The sequence below is a fragment of the Halichoerus grypus genome, chromosome 13 (genome assembly GCF_964656455.1).
Source record: "Halichoerus grypus chromosome 13, mHalGry1.hap1.1, whole genome shotgun sequence".
NCBI classification, from domain to species: Eukaryota; Metazoa; Chordata; class Mammalia; order Carnivora; family Phocidae; genus Halichoerus; species Halichoerus grypus.
In genome coordinates, this window is record NC_135724.1 from 6,318,300 (window position 1) to 6,338,637 (window position 20,338).

The 20,338-nt window shown below is 38.0% G+C and overlaps 1 pseudogene; it reads right to left on the minus strand.

The window, feature by feature from the left end:
* Positions 1-3,663: 3,663 nt before the first annotated feature.
* LOC118542499 (histone-binding protein RBBP4 pseudogene) lies at positions 3,664-5,352 on the minus strand (annotated as a pseudogene).
* Between the last annotated feature and the right edge of the window lie 14,986 nt (positions 5,353-20,338).

The following is a 20,338-nucleotide window of genomic DNA, read 5'->3' on the forward strand; positions in this document are numbered from 1 at the left end:
TAGTGTTTGTGTATAACAGCCAGTGCTCCATGCAGAACGTGCCCTCCTTAATACCCATCACCAGGCTAACTCATCCTCCCACCCCCTTCCCCTCTAGAACCCTCAGTTTGTTTCTCAGAGTCCATCGTCTCTCATGGTTCGTCTCCCCTTCCAATTTCCCCCTCTTCATTTTTCCCTTCCTGCTATCTTCTTCTTCTTCTTCTTTTTTTTTTTTTTTTAAACATATAATGTAGGGGCGCCTGGGTGGCTCAGTTGGTTAAGCGACTGCCTTCGGCTCAGGTCATGATCCTGGAGTCCCTGGATCGAGTCCCGCATCGGGCTCCCTGCTCGGCAGGGAGTCTGCTTCTCCCTCTGACCCTCCCCCCTCTCATGTACTCGCTCTCTCTCAAATAAATAAATAAAATCTTTAAAAAACAAAAAAACAAAAAAAAAACATATAATGTATTATTTGTTTCAGAGGTACAGGTCTGTGATTCATCAGTCTTATACAATTCACAGTGCTCACCATAGCACATACCCTCCCCAATGTCTATCACCCAGCCACCCCATCCCTCCCACCCTCCAAGTATTCTTTAATTCCCTACTTTGATTTTTAATACATGTTTAAACTACTTAAGTGATTTTTATTCATATTACTCATCAATTACTTATTAAATATATATTTGAAGAAATAATTTTAATAAATAAGACATATTTTATTTTATTACAGGAATAGAATTCTCATAAGAATAAAGTAGCCTTCAATGAAAATAAAATAATCCTTGTCAGTCATTTTGGTCTTTCATTTAAAAACACATCTTGTTGATCAAGGTACTTCTTTTTGACTTTTGGGAAAGATAGATGCTGCATTAGTTCAGGCTGCTACAGAAAATACCATTTATTTCACACAGTTCTGAGGCTGGGAAGTCCAAGGTCAAGGTGCCAAAGATTCTGTTCTGGGCCACGGGCTCTCTTCCTGGCTTGTGGATCACCATCAGCTCACTGTGTCCTTGCAAGACTCTTGTTTGCGTGCATATGGCAAGAGAGAGATAGAGAGAGAGTGCTCTGGTCTCTTCCTCTTCTCGTAAGGACACTAATCCCATCATGGGATACCACTCCTCATGAGCCCATCTAAACATAACTTCCTCCCAAATGCCCCATCTTCTAATATCACAGCACTGGGGGCTTAGGTCTTCAATGTATGAATTCTGGGGAAACAGAAACATTCAGTCCATAACAGTTGAATTCCATTTAAGTTGACTAAAGAACCCAGTGTACTGACTTAAACTGAAAGAGTAAATTGGCTGCTGTGAGGGGCCTCAGGACATAGGAAGAGCAAACTCTAATGAGCAAAATTATATAACATTACACTCCTCAAGAGAATCAAGGACTAAAATATGTAACCAACTAATAAAATTTTATCTATAAATTATTTATATTGATGCACAATGAATGCATATAAATTGCTATCTCTAAATGCTATTGCAAATAGTGTTCTAACCAATGGTTTTATTAGCAACATGATAAATGTTTTAACTGTCTTCACTTCTATGATTCTCTCTGTGTTACTTTCAGCAGTTCAGAAGCTGTTTACAAGTCAGAAGTTGCTTATCTACTCATGCATCATGAGCAAAAGCTAACCTGATTCTGATAACTTTCATCTTTGTTGTTGTTTCTCTTAATAAGACCACTTTGGTTGGTTGCAAATATTAAGGTTCTTACTACAGCAAACAAGCAAACAAACAAAAAAACCAACATTAGTTAAATCAACAAATCAAATTATATGGGAATGGGTTGGAGAATTACCATATATGTGTTCACAGCTATTGAGTGTCCATAAGTGCATAAAATCTTGAGTTGATATGGTACCCTTCTGAACTATTTTCCAGTGAGGCATTAAAAGATCATTTTCATGCACCCATTAAAAAGAGCATCTGCCATATGTCAAACAAAATAAAAAGGTAGCTGCCTTATGATTTATACATGTGGATTATAATCTGATCCACTCAATATAACCAATTTTTAGATCTTACGTTAAATATGATGTACACTCAGAAAAATACAGAAATCATAATGAATTTTCACAAACTGTATAGTCCTCTGTCATCAAAACTTGCATCAAGACACAGAGAATTATTAACATTATAAAGTACCCTTCTATTCTCTATACCTCGAAGTAAACACTGTCTTAATGCTATGCAGCAAAAATTAGTTTTGTTAATTTTAAACCTTATATAAATGGAATACTGCACTATATGCTCCACTAAGAAATGTAATAGGATTTTAAAAATTGTAAATTTTCTTGTTTCATGATATTAGAATAAAAATCATTTTATTCATTCACTTCTTAAAATTATCCTGAAATGACCAGATCAAGAAACACCATTGCAAATTTATCTTTGAAAAAATTGGAAGATTTATATCACAAAAAGTGGAAACATCCTATATTGCCATGAACAGTGGGATGGAAAATAAATGGTGACTTTTTTTTTTTTTTTTTAAGAGAGGGACATGGGGGAGGGGCAGAGGGCAAGGGAGAGAGAATCTTAAGCAGGCTCCACGCCCAGTGCAGAGCCAGAGTCAGGGCTCGATCTCACAACTTTGAGACCTCAGCTTAAATCAAGAGTCAGACACTTAACCGACTGAGCCACCCAGGCACCCCAAATAGTGACTTTTTTATACAAAGAAATGCAGTAAAGCTTTGAAACAAAATTAACTTCTGCTACATGCTTCAACATGAAAGAATCATACAAACATAATGTCTAGCAGAAGAAGCTAGACACGTGATGAGAATCTACCTATATACAGCCCACAAATGCACAAAAATATTCAATATCAGTAGAAGTCTAATCATAGTAATTGTGGTGGTAAACCCTGGGAGGCATGTGGGAAACCTCTGAGATGTTACTAAGGATCTATTTCTTTTCTTTTCTTTTTTTTTTCTACGTAGAAAAGCAATTTATTCTATTATAAGCACTTACACAGTTAGTCATGGAGAGTAACAGGCCTGCTGATGAAACAGGTCACCCAAAATAGAGATGGTACCAAACTAGTGGTCAAAGACTACCTCCTAAAAAAAGAAAAAAGGCAACTCTTATCCAGGATTAATTTAATTTGAAAAACAAATACAAGCTATCAATTCACTCTTCTCAACTCAACTGGACAGTCTACCTGTGGTATAACTGTCAGGTAAAAACATACATCTTTACAACTTGGTGGTCCCAAGTTTTTTAAAAAACCATTTCACAGAAAGGAAAGAAATATGAAAACAGCCCAAGAAATACACTAAGAAGCAAAAATATATGGGGGAAAGAGGAACACATAGTTTTGACTTAACTGAAGAAACTGAGAGGAGACTGGTCTACATAGGAAAATGTGCATCCTGGAAAGTCAGGTGTGAAAATTTTATTTATTTTATTTTATTTTTTTAAGATTTTTTTTTTTAATTGAGAGAGAGAGAGAATGATAGAGAGCATGAGAGGGAGGAGGGTCAGAGGGCAAAGCCGACTTCCCGCTGAGCAGGGAGCCTGATGCGGGACTCGATCCTGGGACTCCAGGATCATGACCTGAGCCAAAGGCAGTCGCCCAACCAACTGAGCCACCCAGGCGCCCCTAGGTGAGAAAATTTTAGCATAGGAATTTATATGACTTGAATCTCCCCCATTTCCTGAATAAAAACGACATCTTGTGGTATTTATACTTCATGGCTCAGACACCTACCTCACTTGGCTCTACTCCTTCCTTACTTTAGCCTTTACTTAAAGGAGTCTGAAAAACTTGGGGATATAGCCTAAGAAGAAAAATAACCACACATAATATTCCCCTTTCTGTGGCTACTTTAGATCTTTGTTACTAGAAAATTCCTAAAGAAAATTTAAATATAAGTCTGTGGCTTTACTGAATCAAGTCCCCCAGTTAATATTTAGAAAACACCCTCTGTTTGGGCTAATAACATTGTTGATGTACCTATCATAGAGGGATAGCCAAACAAAGTCTGTGTCTCAAAACCAGTGTTAAATCAATCTCAGGGTTGAGAGGAATAAAAAAGGGGAGTCTAAAATCACAACAAGTGCAGACATATCTAGGACCCTTGTCCTTCTGGATCCATGCTTCCTTCAGGATCTTCATCATTATAAGTGTTCTCTGCCATTTGCCACACTTGCATGATATTGTCTTCTGATACAGAACAAATCACCCAAGGTTCATTGGGATTCCAGGAGAAATCAGATATTTTGGCAGTGTGACCACCATGAGTAAACAACAATTCTGGTGGCCCATCTTCTGCATCTTCTGGGGATTGTTCCCCTCCAATTTTACTTAAATCCCAGACATTCAGTCTGCGATCAGTACCACTGGAAGCCAAAATAGTCTCATTGTGAGGCGATCACTGAACCTGAAATATTTCATCCTTATGTGATTCAAAGGAATGCAACTTAAGTTTCAGATTTCTCAGATCCCACAAGGCAACAGTCTTGTTGGCTGATCCTGTGGCCAGAATGAACTCACTATAAGGATTGAAAGATAGGCAGTTCACTTCAGCAGCATGAGCATCAGCTGAGTGGCTTGGTTTGGAAGTATTGTTTGAACGAGTATCCCAGATCATAAGTTTCTGATCATCAGCAACTGACCCAAACAGAGACTCATGGAGCAAATGCCAGGAAACCTCTTCTACCACCACTGCATGTCCTGTAAAGATGGTCTTCGCATCCACCACTTTTCCTTCCTTTGGAACAGCACTGATGTCCCAGAGGCAGATGGTATGGTCGTCTGAAGCACTAAGTAAGTGCCCACTGAGATTTGGGTTCCAAGAAAGTCCATAGCCTTCCTTCTGATGTCCACACAGACGCAAGTCTGGGTTGCACTCTCCAGAAGGGTCTGGTTTGGAAGGATGTTTTGTATCGTCAAAAACAAGAACATCACTGGATGGTGTCTTTGTTGCAATGATGTAAGGGTTCTGGGGCATATAACGCACCTGGTTTACTTCTCCTTCATGGTTGATCTTGATTTCTATTTCAATTTTTCCACTAACTGAGCCCAAACCTCCAAATTCTCCTTTCTCACTGTCATAGTGTGAAGCATCAAACTGAGCATCATCATTAGGGACCTGCATACTGGCTATCACAAGATGGTTTTGTTCATCTGACGTGTGTGTTCCCAGGACAAGTCGATGAATGCTGAAGTCTTTCCCTTCTGGTCTGGTTACATCTGGAAGCCACTGTGCAGTTAGGCTAGGCCACTCCAGAGCATGGGTCATCACCAAATCATAAAGAAAAGGGGTGTTCTTTTTCCATATTTTGTACTCTTCGTTGATCACACCTTCTTCTACTGCATCATCAAAGGTTGCTTCCTTGTCGGCCATGGCGGGCAGGCAAGCCAGGGGGATCCCGGGGTTGAGCGTTGCGGGAGGGCACTAAGGATCTATTTCTTGATCCTCCTGATGATTTTATGGGTGTGCTTACTATGAAAAACCCACTGAGATATACATTCAAAATGTTTGTAACTTTCTATCTGTATGCTGTAGTGCAATACAAGAGATTTGTTTTAAAAAATGAAAGATACAAGAGTAAAATTTAAAAAAATGGACATGATATAGACCAGAAGGGAATGAGATGAGACTAATAAACTTTCATTTTCAGGACTGTTCCAATTTACATGATTAATTATATAGTCACCCTTATGCACGACAGGTCACACTTAAAACTACTTGCAGATATTTCCCAAGTGACTTTTACTTCTATAAGGGGTTAAGGGTGTGCATGCATTGGTGCTTTATGTTCAAACACTTTCAGAAAAATATAGTGCATGCATGAATTCACATAAGGAAACAATGGTTTGCCTTCAGCTAACCCACTCTTAATCTTGTTTGTACTCTTCCACGTGGCTACAACTCTGTGTTAGCTCATGAAATAATCTCATCGCTTCTGTCCCCCCAAAAGCCAGGGACCCTGGTCATGTCTGCCTGCACGGTGCCCCCACCCCGTGCGGGGTCTCTCCATGGAAAGTATGTGCATCACCCGAGGCAAACGCAGAACTGAATGCCCATGACTGGCACCTGCTACCTAATTTTATGTTAGGTGGCCTTTACAGCAGAGGTTGGAAATGTGAGTGTGAAGAAATAAAGTGAATTTTTCAGTCCTGTTTTGGACCTAAGATCCTCTGTCATTGGAACTTCTATCTTTAGAGAACAGAGATGAGGAAAAGGACTGAAGGTATTGATACAAGAAAAAGACAATTGTATCAGTAGCAAGACAGAATGATAAATAAAATAGCTGCAGTTCAAAAGCAGAATGTTAGAATTGAAGCCCTTGGATCCACAGTTGGGAGGGTAGCTAATAAAATACTTAACTCTTCGCCACAGACCACCCGGCTTCAATCTCCAGCTTTATTACTTATGGACAGTGTGATCTTGGCAAAACTGCAGATTCTCTCTGCTCCTCCAAGCCCTCATTTGTAAAATCAGGTGGAGATAACAGAAGGAACCTCACAGGATTTTTGTGAGTGAATGTATGTTATGCACTTAGAACAAACCCTGGTATCCTGGATGTGCTAAATAAACGCCAAATAAGCACAATCCTGTGGCAGGGCCTGTGACTGACAAGAAAAATGAGAACAAAGATTCATAAATTAGAAAATAGAAAGTAATTTAGAAGCTAGATATTTTTAAGGTAATCCAGATTTTAATGCAATAAAGATTGTGTCACTCCCCCGGTAAATTCTGAACCAACGAAAAATATATGAAAGTGTGAGCAAATGGATAGCCTAACATCACCTTTATTAAGGGAAAAAATTGACATTGGAAGTTGAGGCAGGAACATTACTGTTAAGTTGACTGCAAGGCCAAGGGCCTCCAAAGGAACAAGGTCTCTGTGCTATTTCATTCCTAAACGCCTGAAAGAGAAAGGCCCAGCAGTACATCCTCATTGTGGATGCCCCAATTTCCCCAATTATACACTGCGCTTCTAGGGGTGCCTGGGTGGCTCAGTCAGTTAAGGGCCCAACTCTTGATCTAGGCTCAGGTCTCGTTCTCAGGGTCCTGAGTTCAAGCCTCGCACTGGGCTCCACACTGGACTTAGAACACTTTAAAAAAATAAAAAAAGAATTATACGTTGTGCTGCTCATGGGAAGACTGAGCTGATGTCGTGTGATGGTGAGGTAGGGAGCAGAGAAAGAAGATGCCAAGAAATCATAAGGAAGTTTAATGCTAGCAGAGATCATGCCACAGGGAATAAAACATCTCTCTACTCTGGAGCAGTGGTAAGTGTTGATGTCATTGACTACTGGAAAGGTAGGATAGGCAACATAAAACCAGGAGAGAGGTAGCAGCCAAAAAAGACCCTTATCAACTAAATTCTTCTTCACATGTATACTTTCTTGAAATCAATCATATTCTCCTTCTCTTGTCTGACCTTCCACCACTTCCATGTTTTTGTCAATGACTGATTAAGATAACACTCTAATTTTATCCTCCATTTGATATGGCATCAATCCCAATCAATGACTGTCTTTATTGACTTACACGTAGCCTTTATTTTTTTTATTAACTCCTACTTTCTTTGCTGAATGTATACTGCCAACATGCTACCATCTAACATTTACTCCAAGACAATCTATGTTTACATTTAATAGCCTTTAGGACAAGGGAAGTTGGTGGACAACACGTGTAGAGATGATGATATGCTCTTATAATTTAAGATTACAATGGGTGACACCGGGCCATTTTGGAAGAGAAGAGGGGATTGCCTGGCTGGCTCAGTCAATGGAAGCTTTGACTCTTGATCTCGGGTTGTAAGTTCGAGCCCCATGTTGGTATGTATAGAGATTACTTAAAAAAATAAAAATCTTAAAGGATAGAAGATATTCCACTAAAAAAAGATGTAGAACTCTATGAGCTGAGAATATGTATGCTCCAGGGGTGAAATTGTGACAAATATGGATCTGGTTTCTAGAAGTCTGTATTTGTTTCAAAATGGCTTTGAGAATAACTCACCCATCTGTTTTAACCAGCTTATGTTTTGATTAAATGCAACATCATTTTTTAGTATAAATTTGTTTCATTAAAAAGAGTTGGGTCTGGCTAGGAATAAGCATTTTGAATCAAGAAGGAATTTGCCCAAACTTGTTCCATTAATGTACATCATAACCTGGTATGTGCATTTTTCCAAATGGCATAGTTGTGGCTGAAATCAGATGTTAATGATTCCTTTGCTTTTGCCTCCAGATTTGTCTTCTCAGGCAGAGAAAAATCCCAAACCAATATTTTATTAATAAAATAACACTTTTAATTCAAGATATTTCTAAAAGGCTGCATTGATATCAAAAGGATGCCAATTTTTTAAAAAGGCAACATGTTAGTAAAACTATTAGGGAAAGAGGTAAATATATAAGGATGTTTACTGAAAATAGAATAAAATTTCATGATGGCAGATGAAGATATAGAGTGATATCACCAATAATAAGAAAAAGCTTTAAAAAGAAGTGCATTTAGAGAGAATCTGGGGGGCTTTGTAACTTGGGATGCCCTTTTGGATACGAGGGATAAAGAAGTCAAGGAGAAGAAATTGGGAAGTTGGCCAAGAGGAAAAGGAAACTATGGTGAGAATAGATTGGGTACGGGTCACCCCAGCTCTCTGTAAACACTGGAAACAGTGTAGGTGCTGCCTGTTCAGCTTCTCACACGTGGACAGTACTGGTTATTGACCGGGTAGTATATGCTAACACAGCACTCTGCAGGTAAGAAAGAGTTTGATCAAGTTATCACACAATATGACAATACCAATCAAAGCTAATTATAATATTGGGCCTCTATTAATGATGGTATAGAATTAGTTGTTGCAACAAAACGAGCTCAAAATATAGTGGCTCAAACAAAACAGAATTTTTCCCACCCAGGCTTGACCCCCTGTTTTGGGTTCAGGTGTCAGCCCCAGTTGTGCACATTCCAAACAACAGAAAGTGGAAAAGATTGAGTCCAAGAGAACATTTCTGCTCATACCCCAATGGACCAGGTTAGTGATATGGCCACATCCAACCTCACAGGAGGCCAGAAACTATAGCTTCTAACTGGGCATCAGGTACCCCCATAAAATCTGGGACAGTTCAGGAACAATGAATACCGGGGCATCAATTAACAGGAAGTGTCACGATATCCACCAGTGTGACCACATGTTATATGTAAATACACAATTACCGCAGAAGTGGGGTCAATTAAAATCTCAACTTCATAGGATTGCTTGAGTCTTAGACAAGAAGGAATATATTTAAAACTCAGTAGAGTGGAAAGTCTTGATTCAGTAACATTTACTATTATTTTATTAATAAAATAAAATTATTAGTGATTATATTAAATATTAATACTTAAAAATTTATCAGTTAAATAATTGTTTTGTTATATATTTAATAGAGATCTATGTTATCCTTTGTTCTATTTAAAAATATTTTAATAGTAATTATTTTAATAATCATAGTATAACACTGGTCATGAAATAAAATTATTAAACTATTTTGTTAATAAATGAGTATGCTGGTTAATAAAATAATGTAATTTATTTTCAATTATGCTGAGTCCACTTAGGGACTCTGATGATGCAGGTTAATGATGTATTTGGGAAGGTTCCTTATCAGTAGCACCTGAAGAGTATCTATCCCTGCCCCACCCCCAGCTCCATCAAACCCAGGAGCTGCTGATCAGTGCTGTGCAAGGTGACTGTTGGCTGGCTCTCGGTCTTACAATGGGTCCCAGAAGCTTTATAAGTCTGCTTTAAATTAGGTCCTAAATCTTCATTTTCCTGTATTGCTTGACAAATACAAAAAATATGCTTTAAATAAATAGTTTTATAAGTGATCTGCAATATCTTATTTTTATGGAAAAATACTGCTCTCTAGCTTATAGGTACAGAATACAAAGATTCAACATTTATGAAATGCTGATGGAAAATGAGAAAGTGTTGTTAAACTCTTTAATATAAAATCGGCAACAAAAATTCTCACGCCTTTCTGTGATCTCAAGGCAGATACGTATCTGCTGGTCATCCCTCTTTGGAAGGGAGCTTTAGGCTTGCATACCACACAAAGGTTGATTGTCAAAGGAATCTGGGAAGGATCTCCCCAACTGGCCTGGTGCTAGTGCCAGAGACGCCCCTCTATGGGGGCCTTGCACTTCTCCACGTCTTGCTGGGCACGTCAAGAATGCAAAGACGTGGCCTCTCCATGTTTAGGCCATTTTCCAGTGAGCACCGTTGAGGACTGAGGTGACCTCTCCTGCCTCACAACGAGCAGGTTTGATTATATTATAGGCTGCTGCTAAGGCTTACGTGTTACTCTCCTGAAATGCAACCCACGGCAGGACTGCATCCTGGCACACCTGTATTGCCCACGTGGTAACCGGAATACAGAGAACTGATGTGGCCACCTGGAAACTTCGGCAGCTTTTTCTTCTGCTGTGTATAATCAGGTCTTTGATCTCTAAACTAGGAGTCGAGTGTCTTCTCCCAGCATCCAGAAGACGATTGCATGCTTATCTGTTAGCACGCAGATAGGTAAAATCTTGGACCCTTCACGGTTCTTGACTACTAGAAATGGATGTAAAACAATGTCTATCACTTTGGTGAATTTTGCAAGAATGATCAGTTAGTGAGATGGTGAGTAAGAGGGGGTCCATCAATGCTTAAGGCTGGAAAACCATGCATAATGGACGCTCTTATGCCAGGCGGGAGACTGACTGAAAAATTAACACTTTTAAATGTATACTTAGCGATTGCTTCAGAATTCATAATTTCCTTCATTTCCTGCTATGAAAACTCTATTTTGGTGAGTATAAATAAATAGGAAAAGGCTCAAAATTGTGAACATGATATAAAATCCTGTGATGAGAAGCATGTAATGAGAGTCCCTTCTGAACAACCCCCATCATTGGTGACACATCTATCATTTTCCTTGTCACATACTGAGAGACACTGACATGTAAGATGGACTAGTATTTTTTTTTTCCACTATGACCTGATCAGTGATTTTTTCATCTGTATTTACCCCCCTGGCCATAGTTTAATTTCTCAATATATAAAAATGAATTGTCTGCATTAAATTTAATTGACTTAATTTAGCTGATACAAAAATCCCTTGGTAATTGCTAGGTACTGAAGTGCAATTCTTGATATCAGGGCACCTCTCCGTTTATTCTCTTGGGTGTAGCACGAAAATGGACTGTTAAGTGGCTTTCACAGTCTCCACCTGAAGAGGGGAATTTTGAGGTAATTTATGTGCCTTGGAGAGTAGTTAGTGTTCCACGGGCTGCAAGTTTGAATCTTGATTAAAGCCAGCAGGGGATTGATGTCACTAATGACCAGTTAATTTGGGGCATCAAACAGTCCTTAAAAGAGATTTGGAGAATGTGATATCATTAGGCTGAAATGTAATCCCCTAACTTTATCCTTATTAAATTGGTCTGGTCTTTTCTTCCATCTTCGGTATGTGTGGTTTTAATTAACACCCAGCCTATATTTCAGGACACTGAGCAAGGCTGGAAAATGCAATATAACCGGGCTGAGTGTGGCAAGTTGGAGCTACTGAAAACTGTGCTTATATATTTTTGTCAATTACATTGGATTTATTTTAAAACTAGAATGATGGGCTAAAATTCTAAAATTAGTAATTGTAATTAGTGATGTCATAGGATAGATGAGGATGGCCTAATTGGCATTTTCTATCCCAAATTTCATCGACAAATGCACAGAATTTCCATGCAGGGCAAGCACATCACACACATCATAATAAGTCTCCTCTCCACTCTTTCAGTAATAATCACTTTGTGCATGTAATAAAGTTTCTTCTCTGGTGGTGGTTTATAGATGAGTGCAACTTCATAACCCTACAAACACAAACGTTATGACTGTCACATTAAAGTCAGTGGCTTAAAACCATGAAAGCAGTTAGGAAAATCCTGAATGTGTGCATCCCAGAGCTTCTGAAAATAACAGCCACGCGTGTTTATTTGAGCATCGACTCAATACACGCAGACGATGATAGGATGCGGTGAGAAGAAAAAAGGGCATTATTAAGTCTCAAAAAATTTGATTTAGGTATTTCCTTCTGGTATATTTATATGACTTAAGGTTTGAAAAGAAAAAAAAAGAGAAAGGATGCTCATGATTTGAACATAATATTCCAGAGGGTCTAGACATTTCCTATATAAACGATATAGTTAAAAAAAACCATGAACAACATGCTTGCTTTAAGTATCCATAAATACCACAGAATCCTGTTTTTTGAAGGATAATTAATGTGTGTTATTGACTACATTAAGTATATTCTTTCAAAAGCTCTGTCAAAAATATAATAGCACATAATTAAAGAAGCCCAAAGGAAGACATGAAATATAGATTTGTTTATGTTATTCTTTAAATTTTTATTTCAAAGGAAGTCCCCCAAACAGTATCCTGACTCATTGAGAGTTTTGTGAGCTTCAAGAAAAGTTAAATATTCTTGTGTAAACTTTCTTGGAAGTTTGCTCTGAGAGAATGCTGATCTGCTCTTCTCCAAACTCCACTGGGGTCTGAATAGGGAAAGGGTTATATTAAATTGGGGAAATGAATTAAAATGTACCCTTAAATATGCTTAGCAGATATTTGCTCTACCTGGGAAATGCTTTTGTTCCTTCCTCTAAATTAAACTCTGTAACCTTTATTCCCCTTGGCTTTTAGCCTCTTCATGGATGGGACAGTTGGAGGTATATCAGTTTTTATATGGAATAGGGATTGAAAACATGTTCTCATGTAGGAATAACACTATGATAATTCGTAAGTAACACAATAAAATAAGGAACACACGTTTGATGCTCAAAAAGATTGCACTGTTTCAGGTCCTTCAAGCTGCAGACACAAGATGTGATAAGGTGTGCAAGAGATACTTTGGCGGTAAACATGTGGGAGGGAAAAAGAGGAGAGGTTGGGAGATACTGAGGCCTCTTCAGAGGACGGTGGCGTTCTGAACCCCGAGAAGGCAGGCAGACAGGAAGGAGATTTGCTCCTTTAGAACTACAAGGGCTCAGCACCAAGAGGCTACCAATCTGAGGCAGTGTGTCCGAGACTAACATGCCCATCAGTGGAGTCCCTTGTACTGCAGGAGGGAGCTGGCTTTAGAATCTCTGCCACCCTGAGTCATTGGCTGAGCGTAGCCTGTAGGAAGCGGAGCTTTGTGTTAATATGGTGGTGGGCTCAGAGCAAAGTACCTGGGGCATCTCTCAGTGATGCTTCATAAAGCAGGAGATCTGAGCAGCGTGTTCTCAGTCGCCACTTTCCTCCTGCACCACATATACCTGCTTCTCCACACAGGATCAGGAAGCAACTCCTGCCTGGCGGGGAACTGAGAGCAGGGAGGGTAGAAGGGAAGCATTACAGTCATCACTTTGAAGTTGACCTTGGGGCCACACTTGGTACTCATTCTCTCCCTCATTCCCTATTTATTCATGATTTTCTCTTGGCCTCAGCTTTTAAAAGAACTTCTTTTCTGAACTTTGAACAATTTAGTTCTGCCTGGGTTACCACTTTCACAGTTACAGTAAGAAAAGGAATACCAGGAGGGCCCAGGTGGACCATCTCCATTCTAGATGGATTCCTCCTTATGTGTATGGTATAAAATCAGCCCCACCTGCTCCTTCTGACCAGGGTCAAGAACTACTGCCAATCTGGGGTGACTTCTTACTCCAGTCATGGTCTCTGCACATGAGAAGTCCAAAGTTCCCTGGCAGCAACTCTAACTTGTATTCACTGGGGTCCTTAGGATGTGTCTCCTCAGGGCATGGGAACTTCAATTCTGCAAAGCCCAGCAATGCCGGGATGGGAAACACAAAATTCCTCAGTGAGACATTGGAAGCGGTGGTGAATAGAGCCACTCGTGTGTCCACACCTTGGTTCTTCAACCCACGTTTTCTTCTTTTTTTTTTAAGATTTTATTTATTTATTTGACAGAGACACAGCGAGAGAGGGAACACAAGCAGGGGGAGTGGGAGAGGGAGAAGCAGGCTTCCCGCAGAGCAGAGAGCCCGACGCGGGGCTCGATCCCAGGACCCTGGGATCATGACCTGAGCCGAAGGCAGACGCTCAACGACTGAGCCACCCAGGCGCCCCCCACGTTTTCTTCTACTGAGCACAAAACACCATATAGGAATCTCGGATAGGCTACAAATATGACACTCTGAAGGACAGAACCACAGCTATTCAGAGTATTGCCTCTGGACAGGCCATTTAAGTACGCCTTTAGAAGTCCACCCCAGCACTCAGAGAGCCCAACTGTTCTGGATGGTACAGTCTTCTAGAGTCATTCTCTGGGCTTTGTCTGATATTTGCAGGGATCAGACCGGAGAATTGAACAGAGAGTTGATGGTGACCACCAACTCTGCTAAGGTGACACTAATTCCTACTCTTGACCTAGGATGCAATAATTGGTTTTCATTTACTATCTTGACGTGGGTGTGATTTCAGCGCTTTCTTACACTGATGGGTCTTACCCACAGAACAGGAAACCAAAATGGGGTTATGCAACTGCTAAATATATCAGTCCCATCCGTACAGTTGGGTACCAGACAAATAACCACTGAGTAGCTCTGTGGCCATGTGGAACTCTAGTGAGCCACATTCTAGTCAGGACCTCTCCTGGTCTCCCTCTCCTCCTTTTAATGGGGTGACCATATGGACACTTTGGGTCTCTGTGAGTCAATGTCAATGCTTCATTATTAGGGCCACATTTCTTCATTTTATCCTCAGGTAAATGAAAGACAATTAAAAAAACATTGTAGTGAATTTAAATGTATTTATTCTAGCCATATAAAATTCATGTCACACCTTCTCTGATGTCAAGACTGCTTATAATCCATGTTCCGATGGAATAAGATCAACCCTATTTAAAAATTCTTTGACTGTTTTAAAGCAGCAGTGTACTCAAATTTGGTCATGCCAGTAACCATGGCAACCACAGACCTCAAAGGCTACCTTGTGGTAGGTCCAGCTGTTAGAACTTGGCGGCACTCCACAGTCAGCCTCTCCAGCTCATACCTGCTGTGGGGAGGAAGAGGCATCAAACGTGGCCTCCGGTGACAAGAAGATTGGAGACACTGGCTGTATTCTTGCAGATATGGAGACCCAGTAACTTCCTTTCAGACCCAAGGCCAGCATTGAACAGACTATTTTTATTTTATGGCAAATGGAAAGACCCAGACCTCAGTTACAGATAAGGAAAGCATAATGGAAATAGGAAATTTCTAAGAATGAAGAGAAAATTAATGAAACAATGCGAGACACTTTTCCAAGCTCAGGAAAATGCATTTCATAATTTTCCAAATGTCTCTACAAAGTATGGTTATAGATTCTTCTATAAATAAATTTTAAGTCCATTTGAATGAGGTGAAATTTACAAACAGTAAAATTCACCCAGGCTGAGGGCAAAGCTTGATGAGTAGTGACAAATACGAAGGATGATTGCCACCACAGCTGAGATATAGATATTCCTGCAACTCCAAAAACTTCCCTCATGCTCCTGGCAGTAGATCTCACCTTCCCAACCAGCTGCTGACAACTGCTAATTCTGCTTCTGTCACTATAGTTTTGCTTTCTAGAATGTCTTATAAATGGTATGGGTTTTTTTTCCACATACCAAAATACTTTTGAGATTAATCCATGTTGTTTCCTATGACAGTTCCGTCCGTTGTACTACCAGTACATATTCCGTTAATCCAATATGCCCCAGTTTGTTTATCCCTTCATAAATTGGTGAATATTTAGTTTGTTTCTAGTTTGGGCTATTGTGAATACAGCTGTTATAAACATTCATTTACAGATCTCTGTATGGACATATTTTACATTTCTCTTGGGTAAATATCTAAGAATATTCAATGTGACTGTTGCATTGCAGTTCCATCAGCAATGTATGTTCCGGTTGCTCTGTCTAATTTTAAGCATTTGCTATTGTCAATGTTTGCTTGTTTGTCTCATAATAGCTAGCTTAGTAGCTGTGTAGTGCTTTCTTATGATGATTTTAATATGAACTTTCCTAATGAGTACTGATGGAAAGCATCTTTCTACGTGGTCTAGCTTGTTTGCTACCCAAATAATTTATTTTGATAACGCATCTGTTCAAGTATTTTAATGAGTTTTTAGTTCTTTATATATATTATTGATACAAATCTTTTATTTATTTTTTAAAGATTTATTTATTTATTTATTTCAGCGAGAGAGAAGGGGAGAGAGAGAGAGAGATGGGGCACAAATGGGGGGAGGGGTGGAGGGAGAGAATCTTCAAGCTGAATCCCTGCTGAGCGGGGAGACTGACACGGGGCTTGATTTCACGGACCCATGGGATCATGATCTGGGCCAAAACCAAGAGTCGGACACTTAACCGACTGAGCCTCCCAGGCACTCCTATACAAATCTTTTATAAGATACGTATTTACAAACATTTGCTCCCAGTCTGTGCTTTGTGTTTTTATTTTCTTTTTGGTGTCTTTTGATGAAGTCCAATGACCCAATTTTTAAGGTCTCTGCTTTTTATACACGCTGGATAGAATCTTTGCATATCCTAAGTTTACAAAGACTTTACCTATGTTTTCTTACAGAGTATCTATCATGTTAGGTTTTGATTTTGGTCCATGATCCATTTCAAGTTGATTTTTTTATAATATGAGGTATGGATGGAGCTTTACTTATTTGCATTTGAAAGTCTATTTTGTTGAAGATATTATCATCAACATTGAAATACCTTTCTTGAGAACCAATTAATCCCATTTATGTAGGTTTCTTTCTGTGTTCTGTTTTTTATTCATCTATGTGACTCTTCTTACCCAAATACCAATATTATATGACTACAGTGATCACTGTGACTTCATTCCAGTCTTGAAACTAACCAGTGTAAGGCCTCCATAGTTGTTTTTTTTCCAAAATTATTTTTGTTATGTAGGTCTTGGTATTTCCACAAAAATTGTAAAACCTGCTTAAAAACCTCTAAACATTTTTTACTTGGATCACACTGACTCTATACATCGTTTCAGGATAATTGATGTCTTTAGAATATTAAGTCTTAAATTCTTGAACATAGTATATTTCTCCATTAACTTAGGTCTTTTTGAATATATTTTATTTTTATTTAAAAAATTTTAAAGCACATATATTTGATATATTTTGTAGATTTATCCCTTGGTATTTCATGGTTTCGACTTGATTTTAAATGGTACTGTGTATATTTCAATTGTCAATTGCTCATTACTAATATAGAGAAACACAAATGTTTTATATGGATATTTTATCCTGAAATGTTGCTAAACTCATGATCAGCTACATTAGCTTTATTGCAGATTATTGGCTATTTTCTACCTACACCCACATGTCTTTTGCAAATAAAGACAGTCGTTACTTTTTTCTTCTTCTTCTTCAATACTTATGCCTTTTGTTTATTTATTTTTTTTAATTCCTCTACTCTGTTCATGTGGCTCTTTCCTTCAGTATCATGTTGATAGAAGTAAGGAGAACTGATAACTTTGGTTTGTTATTCACTTTAGGAGGAACATATTCAAACTTTCACCATTAAAGATAGCATTAGCTGCAGGTCCTTTTTTGTGGATATGTTTTATCAGACTGAGGACCTGTCTCTCTAGTTTGCTGACATGTGTTTTCTACATTATAAATGGAATAGTTATCCTTATCTCAAATAATTTTTATCTGGATTCTGTATAACTTCTTTCAGATTGCTTTACCTGCTTTGTCTTATTTCTCTGTATTCTCTGTGGCTAATTTAAGCTTTTTTCTCTTCTTACATTTTTCTGCATTTTACATTATTAATGAAATAAGGTCATTTTTGAACTTGCTTCATTTCTTTAGATTTGTAACCTCCCTCTTAATGCCATCATGTATTCTTAATACTATACTTTTTATCTCTCAATTTATTGAGTCCATGTTGTTCTAGAGCTTAAAGATCTTATGGAAAATTTCCTTTCATTTGTTTTAGGGTGGTGAATTAAGAGACATAATTACCTCTATAATTCTGCTGGTAAAATTCAATATTGCATTAAAAAACTGTACATGAAAAGTGATAAGTAGGATTTTAGAAATATTTGGATATTTGCAGCAAGAGAGACTGAATATACATCAGACAAGATTGGAAATGAAAATATCATATTAGCAATGCTTTTTTACAGTCGTCTCTATCTCCCTTTTTTATGGAGTTTCTTTTCATTTTCTATGTAAGTTGTATTTTTCTTTTCTATATACTTTTCTATCCTGTTTTTATAGATTCTAATGTACATGAAATAAAAAAAAAAAAAATATTCCTTTTTATTGTTACCTTAGCAAAGAATCTTATTTTTCTCTTTATCTCTACAAATTCCCTGTTCACAGAAACTGTATTTATATGAAAAAAATGAAAAAAATCTCTCTCAAAGAATAAAAGGTATTCTTAAAACAATTGATATGCTACTCTTTTATAAAGAGAAAAATTTAATCCATCCTTCCAGTCCTAACCAGTCTTTAAACACCACTAAATTTCCACCATAGTCAAGTTTACCAGGTTTAATTTGCATAAAGTACAAAGAAAACAATTTGGAAGACGATGGGGGCCACTTACTTTTATTTTCTAAATTAATTTTCTCCTAACCACAGCAAAAAGAAAAATGGAATGTACAATAAAAATAAAACTGATTTTTAAAAATATCTTCATAAAACCTTTAAATTGTTCTCTGGAGTCCTTTTTAGGATTGTAAAGTATGGTTTTAAGGCAGGAACTTTCTTTTCATCAAAATTTTAATTTAAAAAGTTCAGGCAACCACCAACAGACAAATAAACAAGTAAGCCCACAGGGAAAGACTGCATAATTACAAGTGCTCAGAGTCTGAGATATTTCTACACACTGGCACTCAGTTCCCTGGGGCATTTTTCACACCTGCTTACCCAAATAAATGTCCATTACATGTGATTTTCCTTGTGCTTCTTTCACACTCCATCACCAGCCGTGTTGTTCAGAAACACCATCGTTGTGAGTTGGTGTTCCTTTTAAACTCAAAATTACGTCGGCACAGGCAAGAGTGATTTCAAGATGTTAAATAATTTTATAAACCCTTTCCTGAGGTTCTCATTGTTTAAACAGTGGTTGTTTTTGTTTTAAATGTAATCGATTCAAAAACCTTTCATTTCCTCTACCCTCTCCCTCTGTTCTCTCTTTCCTTTTTCCCTTCTATAATTGCAAATTCCACCTCGTGTCTATTACACAAATGTAGGTCAAGATTATGACTATGCAAACTAAGAAGCATTAAAATAAAACTGTTATCATCTCCCAGTGCTTCATTCTGAAGAAACACAGCAACCTTTACAGTTTTGGCTAGAAGTCACTTACACTCTCCAATATGAGTCAATTTCTTGGCCAGTTGGAGTTCTGGTATTTAGTATAAAGTTTTAGCAATCTTAAACTAAAAAAAGCCTGTCAGTAGTTAAAGCAAATATATTCATCGTTATGTTTATAATAGCATTTTAAATCTATGGTAAATAAGTATTTTCATTTCCACTTTAGCACCACAACTGAGATATGCAGGAAACAAATGTTTGTTCCATCATTGGTTACTAACCCACCAATAATCAATTATTATGGTGCTACATACAAGGGAAGAAGAGGATAAAATGAGGTCCAACTTATAAATATATCAAGGTAGTCTCTGATGGGTATACTAAACAGTGCCCGGTCTATTAATACCATGAGAGACAATGGACTCTGAAAAACAAACTGAGGGTTCTAGAAGGGAGGGGGTTGGGAGGATGGGTTAGCCTGGTGATGGGTATTGAGGAGGGCACGTTCTGCATGGAGCACTGGGTGTTATGCACAAACAATGAATCATGGAACACTATATCTAAAACTAATGATGTAATGTATGGGGATTAACATAACAATAAAAAAATTAAAAAAAAATAACATGTCAGGAATTTTACCTAGTGTACCTTTTAAAAATCTTATTTTAAAACTTTTGTTTATTAAGCTATATTTTGAAAGCCGATTCCCTAGAAATAAACAAATGTTCTGACTGAGTTTCTCATCCTGAATAAAACAGTCATGGTGAGGAACAGCAAAAATCTATGTCATTCATTTTCCAGATGGAGTGGAGGTTTATAGAGAGGATACACAGAAGTAATAAGATATATTAACAAGAAACTAAGACATGAAAGTAATTACATCTATAGTCTTAATTAGTTTTCTCCCTTAGACCTTGGACTTTGGAAGGCCGGTCTCTAATGACTTATGTCTTTGAATCTATTTAGTAAAGCCTGATACTAAGTTCTCTGATTTGTATCACATTGGACAATCTGATCCTATGCATTCATTCAGAAACATGTTTATC